Source organism: Bos mutus, chromosome 7 (assembly GCF_027580195.1).
Source record: "Bos mutus isolate GX-2022 chromosome 7, NWIPB_WYAK_1.1, whole genome shotgun sequence".
Taxonomy (NCBI): domain Eukaryota; kingdom Metazoa; phylum Chordata; class Mammalia; order Artiodactyla; family Bovidae; genus Bos; species Bos mutus.
This window is the reverse complement of record NC_091623.1, coordinates 54457919-54478341: the sequence shown is the minus strand read 5'-3', so window position 1 is coordinate 54478341 and position 20423 is coordinate 54457919. Positions and strand designations below refer to the sequence as shown.

At 46.4% G+C, this 20423-nt stretch overlaps 1 protein-coding gene and 1 non-coding gene across 2 annotated transcripts in view; one reads left to right on the top strand and one right to left on the bottom strand.

Moving 5' to 3' along the window:
- Positions 1 to 20423, top strand: part of OLFM2 (olfactomedin 2) — a 78251-nt gene that overhangs the window by 36037 nt on the left and 21791 nt on the right. The window lies entirely within an intron of this gene.
- Positions 8179 to 8313, bottom strand: LOC138988686 (small nucleolar RNA SNORA70). The gene has a single exon (XR_011464953.1). It is a non-coding gene; the product is annotated as a small nucleolar RNA SNORA70 (small nucleolar RNA).

The following is a 20423-nucleotide window of genomic DNA, read 5'->3' as shown; positions in this document are numbered from 1 at the left end:
CATTCACCCTGCCCATTAATAATCAGGTAGATATAATGGCCTGGATTTCCCTTCTAAGTTCTGTGAAGGGCATTTCATTCCCCAAGATTTACCCGCCATGCTCCTTGGAGGGCCTGTTTTCTCTTGGTCATCCCTGCCTCTGACTTCCCACTTCTACAGAATTATTATTCTCCACTTTGCGTCTTGTGCCTTTTGGTCTCTGTTCTGACCTTTACCTGGACTGAGAGCTCAGTCCTCGAGGTCATGGAGATTCTCAAATGCCAGAGCACATCACTCTAACTTGATCCTGAAAGCAGTGTGGCCGTTTATCCAATTACTATTCAACAAATAACCATTGAGGACCTACTATGTGCCCTTCTTGGGGGATAAGATGGTGAGCCAAGCAGTGCATGGAGCCTCCTTCAAAACAGAAAGACAGGTGATGACCAAATTTCACAAATAAATATAAATGGCAGCTGTGATAACAGCTTGAAGAAAGATTCTTGGTGTCAAAAGAGCATCTAATAAGGGGATTTGATCTAATTTGGAAAGTCAGAGGAAGTAAGAGGTAAGATCTGAAGCAGAGAGCAAAGGGTATTCTAGGCAGAGAGAATTGCTTATGCAAAGGCTCTGGGATGAGGCAAACTATACGGCAGACCAAAGACGGCCCTGGAAGGGAGAGACAATGTAGCATGAAAGCAGAGAAGTAAATACAGGGCAGGCATGCAGGGCCTCGTGGCTGTGTTAAGGGGTTTTATCTGTGTGCTAAGAATAAAAGAAATCTGCCAGTGAGGTTTTGGTTGGGAGAATGATATCATCAGTAAGCATTATAAAAGTTCCCTACCCTCCTACACTGTTGGTGAGAATGTAAGTTGGTACAGCCACTGTGGAAAACAGTATGGAGGTTCTCAAAAAACTAAAAATAGAGTTACCATATGATCCAGCACCTTCACTCCTGGGCATATAAACAGACAAAACTATAATTCAAAAAGATACATGCACCTCTGTGTTCATAGCAGTACTATATACAGTAGCCAAGACATGGAAACAACCTCAATATTCATTGACAGATGAATGCATAAAGAAGATGTGGTCCATATACACAAGGGAATATTATTCAGCCATAAAAAGGAATGAAATAATGCCATTTGCAGCCATGTGGATGGACCTAGAGATTATCATAGTAAGTGAAGTCAGTCATAAAGAGAAAGACAAATACCATATGATATCACTTATATGTGGAATCTAAAAATATGACACAAATGAATTTATCTTCAAAATAAAAACAGACTCGCAGATAAAGAGAACAGACTTCTGGTTGCCAAAGGGGAGGGGCATGGGGAAGGATGGACTGGGAGTTTGGGATTAGCAGATACAAGCTATTTTCTACAGAAGGGATAAACAACAAGGTCCCACTGTATAGCGCAGGAAAACTGTATTCAGCATCCTCTAATAAACCATAACGCAGTAAGGAATATATTAAAAAAAAAAAGGTTCCTGAGGCTCCCATGTGTGGAGTGAACTGGCAAGAGAAAGCGTAGATCAAGACAGATCAGATGGACTTTCTGAATTGTGAGGGTGGCTTGGACCATTGAGTGATGATACAGCGCGGAGAACGCTGCATGAGTTGTAAAGTATCTAGGAGTTAAGGTCAACTAGACCAAGTGAGCGGAGAAGGCAATGGCACCCCACTCCAGTACTCTTGCCTGGAAAATCCCATGCATGGAGGAGCCTGGTGGGCTACAGTCCATGGGGTCGCTGAGAGTTGGACACGACTGAGCGACTTCACTTTCACTTTTCACTCTTATGCATTGGAGAAGGAAATGGCAACCCACTCCAGTGTTCTTGCCTTGAGAATCCCAGGGACAGGGGAGCCTGGTGGGCTGCCGTCTGTGGGGTCGCACAGAGTCAGACATGACTGAAGCGACTTAGCAGCAGCAGCAGACCAAGTGAGAGAGTAGAAATGTGGGTGGGGATAATGCCTGGGCATCTGAACCACTGGCCGGGGGTAGGGAAGGGGATGGAGAAGTTAACACAGGAATCTGGATCTGAACTAGGTTCAGGAGAGAAGATTTCTTTTCATTTTGAGCATTTTTGGGACTGAGATGCTTTTGAGAGCCAAGGGTCTTGGTGAGGGGGAGGGGATCAAGGAGTCAGATATATATATGTATTTGGAGGTCTGAGGTTGTACACACATGCAAGTGATAGGAGATTTGGTAAGAGTAAATACCCTCAGAGAAAGATCGAGGGAACGAGAGAGCCTAAGACTGAGTCTGGAGCACTAGTTCTCAACTTGGAGGTGATTCTGCACCCAGGGAGATATTTGGCATTGTCTGGGGACATTCTGTTGTCACAGCTGAAAGGGGATATGACTGGTGTCTAGCGGGTAGAAGCCAGACATACTGCTGAATATCCTACAATGCACAGAATTGTTATCTGGCCACAGTATCTGTCATGCTCAGGTTGACTTATCCTGATCTTGAGTAACATTTAATGACCAGGTGGAGGAAGATGAGTCTGCAAAGGAGACTAGGGTGGGAAGGAACCATGCAAACATGTGTGATGGCAGCCAGGGAAGGAAATATATCAAGAAAGAGAGAAAAGTCAACAGAGTTGAACCCTGATGAGAGGTCAAGAGAGATGGCAGGCTGAAAAATGGCCATTGTGTTTGGAAACATGGAAGCCGTGGGTGGACTTGGCAAAATCTGTGTCGGTGGTATGATGGGGTCAGAAACTAGACAGGAGCAGTGGGAGTGCTAGTTCGGGAAGTGAGGAAACGGAGGCAGGTAGTGTAGGCAACTGAGAAGAGGAGGAGAGGAGCTGAAGACAGATGGAAGGAGGAGACAAGTAAGGCGTTTTGTTTTTTCATAGGAGAGACTTGCGTTTATTTAAAAACCAATGAGAAAGTTCTTTTCTTACAAAACAGAAACGGATCCACAGACTTAGAGAATGAACTTATGGTTGCCGGGGGGAAGAATGGGAGGAAGAGATAGTTAGGGAGTTAGGGATCGACATATACACACTGCTATATTTAAAATGGATAACCAACAGGGGCCTACTGTACAGCACAGGGAACTCTGCTCAGTGTTATGTGGCAGCCTGGATGGGAGGGGGGCTTGGGGAGAATGGATGCACGTGTATGTATGGCTGCGTCCCTTCGCTGTTCACCTGAAACCATCACAATATTGTTAATCAGCTATACTCCAATAAAAATAAAAAGTTTAAAATGAATGAGATAAATAGATAAATATAGATAAAAGAGATCGTATAAGAAGGCAGAAGACTCTGGAGAGTCCCTTGGACAGCAAAGAGATCAAACTAGTCAATCCTAAGGGAAATCAACCCTGAATATTCATTGGAAGGACTGATGCTAAAGCTGAAGCTCCAATACTTTGGCCATCTGATGCGAAAAGCTGACTCATTGGAAGAGACCCTGCTGCTGGGAAAGACTGAGGGCAGGAGAAGAAGGGGACGACAGAGGATGAGATGGTTCACCGATTCAATGGACATGAGTTTGAGCAAACTCTGGGAGATAGGGGAGGACAGGGAAGCCTTTGCAAGCCATGGGGTTACAAAGAGTCAGACACAACTTAGCGACTGAACAACAACAACATAAGAAGGCAGAGGAGGACCAAAGCAAGAAGAGCTGCATGATCTTTGAGATAAAGGGCAACTCCTCTATTGTGACAGGAGCGGGGGCCCAGAATGGAGCAAATGATTGTAAAATATGTCAGGGGAGAAGAAAGGTTCCACTTTATGGCTGTTATTCTCCCTGGAAGATCAGGGAACACTGGAGGAAAATGGAGAATAGTTTGAGTCTCCCAGTTTAGCTCAAGTTGCCCCATGACAGTGTGCAGGGGTTCATTCCCATCGTACACACCCATGAAGAAGGCCCTCTTCAAAGTCTGCTACTGAGCTCCTGGCCTCAGACTGGTCCTCTGAGCCTAGAGACAGATCAGATGGGGAGAGGGTGTCCAACTCCAGTGTTTATGAGTTAAGACTCATGATGGATTCTCGTAAACTCCCCAACTCTTGAAGATTAATGCTGCTTGTAATAGCTTATCAAGAAAGCCTTGCAACAATCCTTGAAAGACCCATAAAATCCACGCTGGTGAATTTTAGATAATGGCATTGGAGAGATAAAATCCCCCTACCCTCATTAATCATGGGACACACCAATCATTTGAAGTGGACATTCATTCAAGAGGCCTAAGCACTTGTTGGGGGAAGTGATCCATGAATAAGGAGATGCTCAGAAAGAGGAAATGTCAGCTGTGGGTTTACCACTGATTGTTGAAAGTTGAGCTTGGGTAAGAGGGGCTCAGATCCTGAGATAGACCTGGGGGAAGCTGGGTTCTGAGTCAGAACAGGCTTAACTCAGGTTCTGAGACTGGAGATTAATTCAAGCCCTGCAGAGCAAAGGTTTACCCATGAGGTCTTAAGATACCCCACAGTTGACTCTGAGACAATCCAGGATCAAGTCCAAACCCTGGATCAGCAAAGACTGAACTTCAGTCTAGGGATAGACCAAAGATAAACGTGGTCCTAGGAGACCTAGGAGCCCAGGAATGAACCCAAGTCCTGGATGAATCGAGGCTACAGTTCAAGCTTGAGATAGGTAAGGTCAAATCCAGGTCCTCAGATGGGCCAGAGTTGAACCTAAGTTTTGAGATGAACTAAGGGCTTCCCTGGTGGCTCAGATGGTAAAGAATCTTCCTGAAATGTAGGAGACTCGTGTTCGATCCTTGGGTCAGGAAGATCCCCTGGAGAAGGAAATGGCAACCCATTCCACTATTCTTGCCTGGAGAATTCCATGGACAGCGGAGCCTAGCAGGGTACAGTCCATGGGGTTGTAAAGAGTCAGACACGACTGAGCAACTTAACACTTTCACTTTCTTTCACTTCCCTGAGATGGACCAGTGCTGACCCCATATCCTGAGACCAGAGAAGAGGTTATGAGGATAGAAAAAGAAAATGTGCTTCTCTTGGGGAAGTTGAGGAGAGCAGGGATCTCCCTACCTGTTGAGCCACTTTGCTCAAACCGTGGAGTACTGCTGATTAATGTCCATTGTAAATGACATAGCATGTCCCAGGACTGATGAGGGGAAGTGTATTTTATTTTCCAATGCCAGGTCATCCTAGGATGTAAGTTGAAGCCAGCTCAGGCCCTTGAGCCCAGAAACATGTTCAGCAGAGCTGACAGCTTGGGAATACCCAAGGTGGCCATGCCCGCCTCCGTGTTGACTGCGACCACTCTGATGGAGACTAGAGCAGTGCTTTCACGTCACACAGACTCATCACACACAGGGGGTCAATTCACACTGCAGCACACACACACGTAGCATCCAAGCCCATACATGTTCCTCAACCCACAGCAACACGCTTTGCACATATATGCACATTGATACAGTAGCCGTGTATAAATCCTTGCACACACACACATGGGCACAGAACGAATCACAAATACACTGCCAGCCAGCCAAGGCAGCGCATTCAGACGCAGCCTCCCACCCTATGATACTTTCATGTTTACAGCAATGCCCCGGCTCTAGGGGATATGTTCTCAGAGAACAGTGCCCCCTGGAGTTGTGCAGTGCAGTGCAGTGCCTGGACATTCACATTCACGTTTTTTTTACCCACCTACAGAGCCTTGCACACTCTTACTCAGTCCCTGTTTTATACACTCATATGTACAGTTCCATACACTTGCTGATGCTTGCACACTTAGGCCTGTACTTGGCTACACACTCACGTGTGTTCTTGGCCACATGGACACAGATGTGCCACTCATCCATCTCACACACTCAGGCTGTGTGCCAGTCAGAGCAAGCAAGGCTGTACTGCCTAACACACAGTCCCCAAATCTCAGTGGTTTAGCACAACCAAATGAGCAGCTGCTCATGCTACATGCCGGTTGGCAGGGGTCTCTGCTTCATGTGGCCAACTGCTGGAGGCTTCTCATCCACATGCACTTCCACAGTTACTGAGGCAAGAATGTGGCAAATCACGCACTGGCTGTTAGAGCTCTTCCCCGGAGATCACTTCCACCCACACGGCATTGGCTAAAGGAAGTCCCAGGGCCACACTGGGGAAGTAGAGTCTTATCCTGAGCCCAAGAGAGAACTGGAAAATTTTTGAACACTTCTACCAGCTGCCAAATCTGTTTCACATTTGAAGAGATACTCACAGATGCAGGTACACACACACACACACACACACACTTTATTTCTTCCCTTACGGACTAGTCTTTGGGACCTAATCCCCTCCATGGGATGGGACAGGAGGGTTTGCCTCCAGAGCTCCTTTGTCTCATCGTATGTCTGAGGGGTCTCCCACCCACTTCAGAGCCAGGGGGTCCCAGAGTAAGAAGTTTCCAAGCCGGAGCTATCGTCAGAGCTGAGAAAACAGCACACACGCCTTCTCTGCCCCCAGAGTGGGCGGTATTTTTCCACAGACGCTGGGAAAGAATAGTAATAGGCATTGAGAGATCTCCGTATTGGCCGAGAACCTTCCTCATCTCAGCAGCTGCATTGGAAGAGGAGCCCCGAGGGGAGAAGGCAATTCCAGAGAGAGCCCAGTCCTCTCCACCCGTGCATCCTCGTTGCCACCAGGACCCTCTCTTTCCCCTCTCATGGCCCACCCCACTCCTCCTCTGCCTACTTGAATATTCTGAGGCAGGAAACTCATGAATATTTATAAGGGCCTGGCAGTGAGGAGGGAGAAAAAAAAAAAAAAACATTTGGAATTTATGAACCAGGATCCGTCTATAAATAACAGGCCTGTGACTGGCGGGGCTCTTCCCTCACCCACCACATTCCTTTGACTTCAGCTCCAGCCCCATCCAAGCCTCCCAGAGCTGTCCCTCCCCTCTTCACACACACATGCACACACACACATGCACACACAGAGCTTGGCTGTGGATGCATGAATCCTCTTCGTCCTGTGCGCTGTCACACACACACTTTCCCACACAGCTGAGCGCACACACATTCCCACCTGTCTGGGAGCTGGCCCGCTGCCTCCCTTCCACACACAGACACTCACAGGCAAAATTTGCCTGAACATGTCCAGGCAGCCTCCTCTGGTGTTGGCGTCCAGACAGATCCAGGCATTCGGGCTCAGACCAGCACACACAACTCAGAATCCCATACAGTCACACACACACCCAAAGAGATGCCTCTGGACCACTCTTGGACCCACCAAGCATGGCACGGCCCTTGGCGGGTCTCAGTGTCCTCATCTCTGTGGGGTTGGTGCTGAGAGTCCCTGCCTCATAGGGTGTTGGGCAAATTGTTTTTTGGCCATCTCATGTGGCATGTGGGATCTTAGTTCCCTGAGCAGGGATCAAACCCGTGCTCCCTCCATTGGAATCATAGAGTCTTAACCACTGGACCTCCAGAGAAGTCCTGCTTTGCAAAAAAAAATTTTTTTTTTTTTGGATAGGAAAGTAGGATTTATTGGTGGGCATTAGTAGGTGGCTCAGTGGTAAAGAATCCACCTGCAGTGCAGGAGACCTGGGTTCCAGCCTCAGATGAGGCTGACCCTGCTTAGTCTCCTCTCCCTGACCTGCCACCTGCAGTGGGTGGAAAAAGAAGGTATTAATGCTACCAGTGGGGTTTCCCCAATGGCTCAGCGGTAAAGAACCTGCCTACAGTGTCGGAGACGCAAGAGATGAGGGTTCGATCCCTGGGCTAGGAAGATCCCCTGGAGGAGGGCATGGCAACCCGCTCCAGTATTCTTGCCTGGAGAATGCCATGGACAGAGGAACCTGACAGGCATAGGGTCGCAAAGAGTTGGACGTGACTGAAGCGACTTAGCACACACGCGTAAGTAAGGTGGGGACAGCACCCAGGCTCTCGTGAACACAGGGCCCACCATTTGTCCAGAGGGCAGTGATTAAGGATGGATTTGACCCCGTAGCCACCTGGAATGAGCTGCTTTTCTGCCACCACGTTTCCAAGTTCATCCACGTTAAACTTAGTAAATCCTCACTTCTTGGAGATGTAGATCTTCTGGCAGCCAGGGAACTTGAACTTGGCCCTGCGGAGGTCCTCAATCAAACACTTCCTGTTCTGCAGCTCGGTGCAGATGGACATTTTGACCTGCCCACTGTGCCCTGGGGCTTTCAAAGGCTCTTCACACACCTGTCTGGAGGCTAGACTGGGACTAGCATGCCATTCATGAATGTCCACTGGAAAGGACTGTCTCCAAGGTCCCTTAGGGCAACCTGTATAGACAACAGGCTGCCTACACTACCAAGGGGGCTGCAGTTTGCAGCCATTGAACACTAGGCCCCCATGGGGAAAAGAGAACAGTTGGATTAATTGGCTGCAAATATGCACATTTTTTAAAGTAACCAATGAATACCTGTGGTATGCAAGGTAATATTCTAGGCACTGGTGATACAGCAGTGAACAAAAACAGGTTAAGACCCCTGCCTGACATTCCAGAAAAGAAGAGAGATAACACACAAAATTAATGCATAAATGATGTAGTGTGTTGGAAGCTGATAAAGCAAAGAAGGAAATGGGTGGTGCTGAAACATTCGTTGTTTTGACAGGGGCGAGGTGGGGGGGTGCTGTCAAGGAGGCCTCTTGAAAAAATGATGTTAAATAAAGGAAATGGAAGGACACTTTCCAGGCAGGCGGAATAGTGGGTGCAAAACTTGATGTAGAAGAAGCGTGCCTGGGGTGTCGTAGGAACAGTGAGGAGGCCTGTGAGGCTGAAACAGTGAGTGAGGGGGAGCGTAGAGGAGGTGAGGGCAGAGGGGTGACAGGGGCAGATTATGCAAGGCCTTGTGGGCTGTGGGAGAACTTTGCAATTTACAAGTGAGGGTGGGAGTCATAGAGGCTTCTGGTCAGAGGGAGAATAGGATCTGACTTACGCTTGTAGGTGGCCTCTATTTGCTGCAGGGGGGAATGCTCTGTGGGTGGCGAGAGTGGGATCGAGGGGACCAGGGCAGAGGTGACTGCACTAAGATGTCCATCCAGAGAGCAAAAAGTGCATAGATTCTGAGTGTAGAGAGGTAAAAGAAAAAGATGGGTTTTCCAGGTGGCGCCAGTGATAAAGAACCTGCCTGCCAATCCAGGAGATGCAAGAGATGTGGGTTCGATCCTTGGGTTGGGAAGATCCCCTGGAGGAGGGCATGACAACCCACTGCAGTATTCTTGCCTGGAGAATCCCATGGACAGAGGAGCCTGGATGGCTACAGTCCATAAGGTTGCACAGAGTCAGACAACACACACAGGTAAGAGAAAGAGACATTTAAAGTTGTTTCTAAATGAATGCATTTAAGGGATTCATTCTTTAATTCCAGAAATGTTTATTGAGCACCTACTGGGTGCCAGGCCCCATTCTGGCTTGCAGATACAGCAACACAGAAAGCAATAAGCATCCTTTGGATGCTGCCCTTGGAACGCTGACAGCATCACGGGAGACAGACAAGAAACAAGATAAATTTTAATGTAGGGTCAAGGGGCAGTACATCTTATGCAATAAAATGCAGCACAGCAAGCCTTGGAAAGTGATAAGGACTGCACATTGTGGGCTGGGTGGACCGGGCAGAATTGGGGATACATTTTGAAGCAAGAGCTGTTCTCGGGATTAGCTGATGGATGGCCTGTGTAGGTGGAAATGACAGAACCTGGTGCCTGGGTGTGAAGATGAGCTTTGAAGGGACACTCACATAAATGCCCTCTCCTGTTGAATGCTCATTGTTTCTCCTCATCTTAGGTTGGGTTTGTGAGAAGCAGAACCCAAGACGGGGATTTGGAGCACATGACTAATTGTGAGTAGGGGGAGGGGTAAAGAGAAGTGGGACTAGGAAGGGGACTCAGGTACAGTGGCGTGATCCACAAGGATGGAGGAAGCTCTCGAATGTAAATTGCATTGCCTAGGGGTAGGCTTTGGCATCAGTTAACCATTGGCTGCTCCTAGGGGTGGAGGAAGCCTCTGAGGCATCTCAGGCTTGTGGTAGCTCCCGAAAGCCAAGGGCAGGTCTCCAGAGAAGGTCAGCAGTGCTAGCTCTGAGCTTCCACTCTCAGCATCTGTGGGGCGGGTGTGCCCCATTATAAGGAGATCTGGGCAGAGCCCCAAGAACATCTACACCCCCAGGCTCTAACAAAGAGGGTCACGGGAACACCAGGCATTTATGCCAATCACACTGCAGATGTCTGACACCAGAACCCGTTCTCAGCTTTCTTGGGATAAAAATCAGGCCAACTTGGCACTGGGGCTCCCTGACACAGCTGAGATCCTTTCTGGATTCATTAACTGCCGGAGGCTCAGCCCTCCGCTTCCCAGACTTGCCTAGACATTGCAGAAGGGAGCTGTGAGGAAGAGATACAGCCCAGAAGCAGTTCTGAATAGCTCACCTCATTCTCCCATGGTCCTAGAGGAAGGCACTGCCATCACACCCATTTGGCAGATGCAGAAACGGTGGCACAGAGTAGTTGAATCACTTGCCAAGGTCACATAGCTAGAAACTGGAGGAGCCAGGATCTGAACTCAGGTCTTCATGGTCTGGGATCTTTGTGCTTCTGAGACACATTCAACTGCCTTAGACCCCATGTGTGTTAGTCACTCAGTCTCCAGGCAGGAATACTGGAGTGGATTGCCATCCCCTTCTCCAGAGGATCTTCCTGACCATGGGATCGAACCCAGGTCTCTTGCACTGCAGGCAGATTCTTTACTATCTGAGCCACCAGGAAGCCCACCTTAGAGCCCATGTGTGTGTGCTGTGTGCTAAGTTGCTTCAGTGGTGTCTGACTCTTTGCAATCCCAAGGACTGTAGCCCGCCAGACTCCTCTGTCCATAGGATTAGCCAGACAAGAATACTGGAGTGGGTTGCCATTTCCTTCTCCAGGGGATCTTCCTGACCCAGGGATCGAATTCATGTCTTTGGCATCTCCTGCATTGGCAATGGGTTCTTTACCACTAGCACCACCTGGGAAGCCCTTGGACCCCATGATCCCTTCGAAACCTGAAACCCCTGCCTTCACCTGAGAAGGGATGGGAAGAAGGGAGGAAATCCCTGAGAGAATAGAACAGACAGTGTATGGAGGGTAGGAGAGAAGGAGGTCATCTGGAGGACTCAGAGTACGTAGGAGGCATTCATTTGTCCATTCATTTGTTCATTCATGTCCTGATGATGCCTGCCTATCTGTCCAGCATGTGCTGGTCCTGGGGCCACAGCGGGAAGGAGCACCTAGTTCTGCTCTTTTAGAGCTCACAGCCTGAAAGAGCAAGCAGACACTCACCCGGGCAAGAAAAACTATGAGATATAAGAACCTTGTAAGAAGGGAGGGGTGGGGACTTTGGAGACACACACAGAGGGGACCTTGACCCATCTGCAGAGATGGGGAGGCTTTTCGGGGGTGGTAATGTTTCAGAGGTGGCCTTCCCAGGTGGTAAAGAATCTGCCTGCCAATGCAGGGGATTCAGGTTGACCCCTGAGTCAGGAAGATCCCCTGGAGAAGGAAACAGCAACCACTCCAGTATTCTTGCCTGGGAAATCCCATGGACAGAGGAGCCTGGCAGGCTACAGTCCACGGGGCTGAAACAGTCAGACATGACTTAGAGACTAAACACCAACCATGTTTACTCTGAACCCTGAAGGATGCAGAGATTTTGGACAGTCCTGGGGTAGCTGGTAGATGGCAGAGTAGAAACACCAGCCTCTCTACAATGCCACAGAATTTGGTTCGTAATTCCAGCTCTACTGCTTAATTTACAGAGCAAGCAGCACCACTTCAAGGTCTTAAAAATTATTGTACAAACGTTTATTGAGCACCTGTGAAGTGAAAGTTGCTCAGTCATGTCTGACTCTTTGCGACCCCATAGACTATACAGTCAATGGAATTCTCCTTCACGGGAATGTAAAATACATTATAGTCAATAATATTATAATAACTTTGCATGGGCACAGATGGTAACCAGGTTTCACATGGTGGTCATTTCACAACATATAAAAACATCTAATCATTATGTTGTATATTTGAAATGAGTGTAATATTGTAAGTATATATATTTCAATAAAAAATAATGAAATGAAAAAAAAAAAAAGGAATTCTCCAGGCCAGAATACTGGAGTGGGTAGCCCATTCCTTTCTCCAGGGGATCTTCCCAATCCAGGGACCAAACCCAGGTCTCCCACATTGCAGGTGGGTTCTTTACCAGCTGATTGCCACCAGGGAAGCCCAAGAATACTGGAGTGGGTAGCCTATCCCTTCTCTAGGGGATCTTCCCAACCCAGGAATCAAACCAGGGTCTCCTGCATTGCAGGCAGATTCTTTACTAACTGAGCTATGAGGGTTATTGAGCACCTACTATGTGCCAAGTGCTATTCTAGGCACTGGGAACATGGTCGTGACCAAGACATAAGGTCCTTGTATTTGTACACTTCTTCCCTAGTGCGTCATACACTACACCAGCCAACAAATATAGTTTGATATCCGCTGTCACAAATGCCAGGCAGAGAGTTGGGGATTGAGAAAGTCTCCTTCATAGTTAAGAGTCACCTAAGTTTAATGTGGCCGATAAGGGACTAGTCTCCAAAATTTACAAACAGCTTATGATGCTTAACAGCATCAAAACAAAGAGCCCACTCAAAAAATGGGCAGAAGATCTGAATAGACATTTCTCCAAAGAGAACATGCAGATGGCCAACAGGCACATGACAATATGTTCAACATCGCTGGTTATTCGAGAAATGCAAATCAAAACTTCAATGAGACATCATCTCACACCAGCCAGAATGGCTATCATCAAAAAAAATCCATAAAGAACAAATGCTGGAGAGGGTGTGAAGAGAGGGGAGCCCTCCTTCCCTGTTGGTGGGAATGTAAATTGGTACAGCCACTATGGAGAACAGTATGGAGGTTCCTTATAAAACTGAAAATAGAGCTGCCAATGACCCTGCAATCCCATCCTGCACATATTCCAGAGAAAAACATGATCTGAAAGGATACATGCATCCCAGTGTCCACTGCATTGGCTGTTTACAATAGTCAAGACGTAGAAACAACCTAAATGTCCATGGACAGAGGAATGGATAAAGAAGGTGTGGGGGGTGTGTGTGTGTGTGTGTATGTATATATATATATGTATGTATGTATATATATAATGGAATATTACTCAGCCATTAAAAAAATAAAATAATGCCATTTGCAGCAACACGGATGGATCTAGAGAGTGTCATACTAAATGAAGTAACTCAGACAAAGGAGAAATATCATGACATCTCTTATATGTGGAATCTAAAAAGAAATAGTACAAATGAACTTACTTACAAAACAGAAAGAGACTCACAGACTTAAAAAATGAACGTACGGTTGCTGGGGGGAATGGATAGTCAGGGAGTTTGGGAAGGTTATGTACCACTGCTACATTCATAATGGATAACCAACAAGGACTTATTGTATTAGTACATGGAACTCTGCTCAATGTTACGTGCCAGTCTGGATGGGAGGTTTAGGGGAGAGTGGACACATGTATATATATGCTGAGTCCCTTCACTGTTCACCTGAAACTACCACAACATTGTTAATCAGTTATACCCCAATACAAAATAAAAAATTTAAAGTTTGAAGGAAAAAAGTCACCTCCTTGGGGAATTTCCCAGTGGCCCAGTGCTTAAGACTCCATGCTTTCATTGCCAAGGGCGTGGATTTGATCCCTGATTGGGGAATTAAGAGCTCGCATGCTGCATGGTGTGGCCAATAAAATAAAAGGAAAATTCAACAAGAAAAATTAAAAAAAAAATTTTTTTTAAATCACCTCCTCAAGGAAGCCTTCCCTGATTACCTCCCTTAAAGAAGAATCACTGTTCCTTCAAAGACTTATTATTGTGAGGCATAAAATGGGACATTTGACTGGAGCAGAATTTAGAAAGAGGTAGCCTGGGCTCTGAGTTAGGTACCCTTACCTTGCTCTTGGTATCTGAGGGAAATTGACCCCTGAAAACTACATTTCCCAGGTTCCCTTGCTCACTGGCTCCCTGTTAGGTTTGGCCAATGGGAAGCCGTGGTAGGAGTTGTAAGTGGGAGGAAAACAGAAGTCAGGGGATTTCTGTCCCTGTTACTTAGCTGCAGTAGTGGTCTTGTGTCCCTTCCCTGGGTCTAGCTCTAGTAACCCCCTTTGCCCTGCCAACCTTGCAGCTTATTACAATTGCTATTCTTCTGATCACTTTCCCTTCCCCACCTCCCTCATCCAGCCCTTCTGGGTCCTTGGCACCACACTCCCCATATTAAATTTTCTCCATGGAACCATCTAGTGTGGCTACTGTCTCCCAAAAGACTGATGGCATGTCAGGTTCTGCTACTTTCCTCCCTGACCTTTGACTTAGGACACCCCCTGCACCCCACAACTGTTGTGAGATGAAAGGAGACAACCCTATCAGGGGGTGACCTTCCATAGTTCTGTTTTTTCTTTTAATATTGTTTTGTTTTTGCTGTGATTACTTTTAGGATTATCTTTAATTTATAGCAAGGGATTTGTGTGTGTATGCTTAGTTGTGTCCGACTCTTTGCAACCCCAAGGACTGTAGCCCACCAGGCTCCTCTATCCAGGGAATTTTCCAGGCAAGAATACTGGAGTGGGTTGCTATTTCCTACTTCAGGGGATCTTCCCCACCAAGGGATTGAACCCAAGTCTCTTGTGTCTCCTACATTGACAGGCGGATTCTTTACCACTTCACCACCTGGGAAGGCCCCCGCCTTTTTATTTTATTTTTTTAATTTTATTTTATTTTTAAACTTTACATAATTGTATTAGTTTTGCCAAATATCAAAATGAATCCATCACAGGTATACATGTGCTCCCCATCCTGAACCCTCCTCCCTCCTCCCTCCCCATACCATCCCTCTGGGTCGTCCCAGTGCACTAGCCCCAAGCATCCAGTATTGTGCATTGAACCTGGACTGGCATCTCGTTTCATACATGATATTTTACATGTCTCAATGCCATTCTCCCAAATCTTCCCACCCTCTCCCTCTCCCACAGAGTCCATAAGACTGTTCCATACATCAGTGTCACTTTTGCTGTCTTGTACACAGGGTTATTGTTACCATCTTTCTAAATTCCATATATATGCGTTAGTATACTGTATTGGTGTTTTTCCTTCTGGCTTACTTCACTCTGTATAATAGGCTCCAGTTTCATCCACCTCATTAGAACTGATTCAAATGTATTCTTTTTAATGGCTGAGTAATACTCCATTGTGTATATGTACCACTGCTTTCTTATCCATTCATCTGCTGATGGACATCTAGGTTGCTTCCATGTCCTGGCTATTATAAACAGTGCTGTGATGAACATTGGGGTACACGTGTCTCTTTCCCTTCTGGTTTCCTCAGTGTGTATGCCCAGCAGTGGGATTGCTGGATCATAAGGCAGTTCTATTTCCAGTTTTTAAGGAATCTCACACTGTTCTCCATAGTGGCTGTACTAGTTTGCATTCCCACCAACAGTGTAAGAGGGTTCCCTTTCCTCCACACCCTCTCCAACATTTATTATTTGTAGACTTTTGGATCGCAGCCATTCTGACTGGTGTGAAATGGTATCTCATAGTGGTCTTGATTTGCATTTCTCTGATAATGAGTGATGTTGAGCATCTTTTCATGTGTTTGTTAGCCATCTGTATGTCTTCTTTGGAGAAATGTCTATTTAGTTCTTTGGCCCATTTTTTGATTGGGTCATTTATTTTTCTGGAGTTGAGCTGGAGGAGTTGCTTGTATATTTTTGAGATTAGTTGTTTGTCAGTTGCTTCATTTGCTATTATTTTCTCCCATTCTGAAGGCTGTCTTTTCACCTTGCTGATAGTTTCCTTTGATGTGCAGAAGCTTTTAAGGTTAATTAGGTCCCATTTGTTTATTTTTGCTTTTATTTCCGATATTCTGGGAGGTGGGTCATAGAGGATCCTGCTGTTATGTATGTCAGAGGGTGTTTTGCCTATGTTCTCCTCTAGGAGTTTTATAGTTTCTGGTCTTATGTTTAGATCTTTAATCCTTAACAAAATTCTAGCAACCAGAATCCAGCAACACATTAAAAAGATCATACACCATGACCAAGTGGGCTTTATCCCAGGGATGCAAGGATTCTTCAATATCTGCAAATCAATCAATGTAATACACCACATTAACAAATTGAAAAATAAAAACCATATGATTATCTCAATAGATGCAGAAAAAGCCTTTGACAAAATTCAACACCCATTTATGATAAAAACTCTCCAGAAAGCAGGAATAGAAGGAACATACCTCAACATAATAAAAGCTATATATGACAAACCCACAGCAAACATTATCCTCAATGGTGAAAAATTGAAAGCATTTCCTCTAAAGTCAGGAACAAGACAAGGGTGCCCACTTTCACCATTACTATTCAACATAGTTTTGGAAGTTTTGGCCACAGCAATCAGAGCAGAAAAAGAAATAAAAGGAATCCAAAATGGAAAAGAAGAAGTAAAACTCTCACTATTTGCAGATGACATGATCCTCTACATAGAAAACCCTAAAGACTCCACCAGAAAATTACTAGAACTAATCAATGACTATAGTAAAGTTGCAGGATATAAAATCAACACACAGAAATCCCTTGCATTCCTATACACTAATAATGAGAAAACAGAAAGAGAAATTAAGGAAACAATTCCATTCACCATTGCAACAGAAAGAATAAAATACTTAGTAATATATCTACCTAAAGAAACTAAAGACCTATATATAGAAAACTATAAAACACTGGTGAAAGAAATCAAAGAGGACACTAATAGATGGAGAAATATACCATGTTCATGGATTGGAAGAATCAATATAGTGAAAATGAGTATACTACCCAAAGCAATCTATAGATTCAATGCAATCCCTATCAAGCTACCAACAGTATTCTTCACAGAGCTAGAACAAATAATTTCACAATTTATATGGAAATACAAAAAACCTCGAATAGCCAAAGCGATCTTGAGAAAGAAGAATGGAACTGGAGGAATCAACCTACCTGACTTCAGGCTCTACTACAAAGCCACAGTTATCAAGACAGTATGGTACTGGCACAAAGACAGAAATATAGATCAATGGAACAAAATAGAAAGCCCAGAGATAAATCCATGCACATATGGACACCTTATCTTTGACAAAGGAGGCAAGAATATACAATGGAGAAAAGACAATCTCTTTAACAAGCGGTGCTGGGAAAATTGGTCAACCACTTGTAAAAGAATGAAACTAGAACACTTTCTAACACCATACACAAAAATAAACTCAAAATGGATTAAAGATCTAAACATAAGACCAGAAACTATAAAACTCCTAGAGGAGAACATACGCCTTTTTAAAATTAAGTAATTTGGCTGCATTGGGTTGCAGGATCTTTCATTGTAGCACACGGACTCTCTAGTTGTGATGCGTGCGCTCAGTAATTGCATGGGCTCAATTGCTCTTAGTTCTGAGATCAGGGATCAAACCCATGTTCCCTGCATTGCAATGCAGATTCTTAACCACTGGACCACCAGGGAAGTCTCCTTCCACAGTTCTTATCACTCATGGTTTGAAGCTCTGTGTGCCACTCACCTCCACTACAATCCTAAGAGGTGGGTGCTGCTGTTGGCCCTGTTTTAAAAATGGGAAACTGAGGCACAGTGAGGTTCAAGTTGCTTGCTGAAGGTCATGTGGCTAAGAGGTGACTCTGGGAATTTCCTCAGGCATAGATGTGCATGCATAATGCCTCCCAGGTGGCTCTAGTGGTAAAGAATCTGCCTGCCAATGGAAGAGATGCAAGAGACTCGGGTTCAACTCTGGGTTGGGAAGATGCTATCGGGAAGGAAATGGCCACCCATTCCAGTATTCTTGCCTGGAGAATCCCATGGACAGAGGAGCCTGGCAGGCTACAGTCCATAGGGTAAAAAAGAGGTGGACACAACTGAAGCGACTTAGCATGCACGCACGCACATGGATGGCACTTGGCAAGGCTGATGATAATGTTAACCATTCCATATGAGGCCGGATCTCTGGTGAGTGCAGGTGATGCTGAAACTTCACTTTGGACGGACGTAGGAGCCAGCGGCCACAATGCATGCTGATTGAAGGCCCTTCCGAGACCCGCCACCTGGCAGAACAATCCCCGGGCTCCTGCTGGCTCCTGTCCCAGCCCCGGAGGAGAGGGTGCAAAGGGCCTCTCTGTAGCAGCTTTGGCTGGGAGCAGCTGCTTCGTGCTTAGCCAGGATCGATTTCCCTTCAAGTGGCCCGTTCTCGCTAACAAAGGGCTCCGGTGACCCTGGTGGCCAGCACTGCCTCCTCCCCTTTCTGAGCGGAGGATGTGCCTCGTGGCTGGGGCTGTTTTTTCTGAGATCTATTTCTTTGAAAGCTCTGGAAAACTCCAAAGCAGGGGCTGAGTCAGCCCCCTGATGTGCTCAGTTGAATCTTGCTGGTGGATTTTTTCTGCCTCTCTGTCTCACTCTGGCTGACCCACCCTCAACCATCTTCCTGACCAGACCTTTTCCCTGCTCACACATGGTCATGGGCTGAACAGTTCTCCCCCTCCTCCCTCACTGCAAACAGATTCATATATTTGTTTTGTTTGTGGCTGTGCTGGATCTTCGTGCCTGACGGCTTTCTCTAGTTGCGGTGCTCAGGATTCTCGTTGTGGTGACTTCTCTTGTTGCGGAGTGCGGGCTCAGTAATTGCCCCTTGGCATGTGAAACCTTCCTGGACCAGGGATTGAACCTGTGGCCCCTACATTGGCAGGTAGGTTTTTAATCCCTGGACCACCAAGGAAGTCCTGCATCAGTACTATGCTTAGTGCTGTAGTACAAGTGGGGAAATGGAGGCCCAGAGTGGTTAAGTCATTTGCCCAAGGTCACACAGCAGAGCTGAGTGGAACTCAGGCAACCCGGCTGCAGAGTTGGCACCCTAAATGACCATGCTCTGTTGCCTCACCTTGGCTGGGGGAATTGAATGCCCATCTTTGAAACCCTGGAATATGTATCCAAGGTGTAACCAAATGATCAAAGCTTTGGACCCCAAATTAACTTGCCACCCCCAGAGGCGCCCACGGAGCCTCCAGAAGTCAGTTGCAGACAGTGCTGATGCTTGGCTGTCTCTGTGAGTTATTAGCCAGCAGATCGTCACCTCCTGACTGCACTGTCCAGCCTTCAAGGCCTCCCTCCCTTCATCCCTCGCCCAGGAGCCTCATAGCGAATGCCTCCATTTTGTGCCAGGGCGTCCCTGGCTCCTAGCGTGAAATTCCTGAGCCAGCCACGGAAGATCAATTTCCCCCATGACGACCTTTTTCACGCACTGCCGCATCGATTTCAGGAATCCAACCTCAGCCAATGGGCCCATCCCCCACAGCGGGGACTGTTGGCGGCAAATTTATGCCCAGGCCAGAAATTGAATTCCTGTAAGTCAGGAGAAGTGTCGGAAAAGCTCACCCAGGCTCATTTTTACTTCTGACAAACTTCGGGTGAGAGATTAAACCTGGCTCGGTGTCTTTCAGCTGCAGGGACCATGGTTGCGGGGTTGGTTGGGGGGAGCAAGATGACCTCGACGTGTACATTTTTCTTCCATTCCCTGGCTTCACCTTGGCCTCCCAGAGCTGAGAAATAAAAAAACAGCCAGACTCCCAACTGCTTGGCTTAAGGGCATTCCCATTTCTGACTAACTAATGTTAAAAATGTGCACGCTGTGTATACCCAAAGGCTGGTCTCTTGGTCCCTGTGGCAAATATTGAGCCATTCAGAGGGATGGGAAATAAAACTTCTAATTCATTTCTGGGTTTCCCAGGTGGCTTAGTGGTAACGAATCTACCTGCCAACGCAGGAGACACAGGTTCGATCCTTGGTTTAGGAAGATCCCCTGGAGAAGGAAATGGCAACTCAGTCCAGAATTCTTGCCTGGGAAATCCATGGACAGAGGAGGCTGGTGGGCTGCAGTCCATGGGGTCAAAAAAGAGTTAGACACAATTTAGCGACTAAACAACAACAATAACAATTTATCTCCATCACCAGCCATGCCGCTGTTTACACCGGGTCCTGAGGCTGCTTCAGCCTCGGTAAACTTTGCAAGGTTCTTCTAATTAAGCTTCCTCGGGTGACAGAGAGGACATCAAAATGTGGATAATTCCATAGTTCCCTCACCCCTCCACTCTGCCCCTGCCTGAAAGCTGGGGAGGGAGAAACAGAGAAATCAAATGATGGCACTGGCAAGGAAGAAACCTCCGTCTTGCTAGAAAGATCTCTCTCACATGCCTTTAAAAATGAGACATCTGATGCAGACGTAGTCACTTCCCTTTGGTACAAAAGCCCCTAAATATTAAAGAAATAAATCCTTGATGTCTACAAAGAAAGGATCAAAAACGAACCTTTCTGAAAGGAGAAGAGCTTTTATTTCTCTGTGAACTTTTCTAGATCTAGCCTCTGGCAGGAATGCCTGTGGAACATGGAGTGCAGA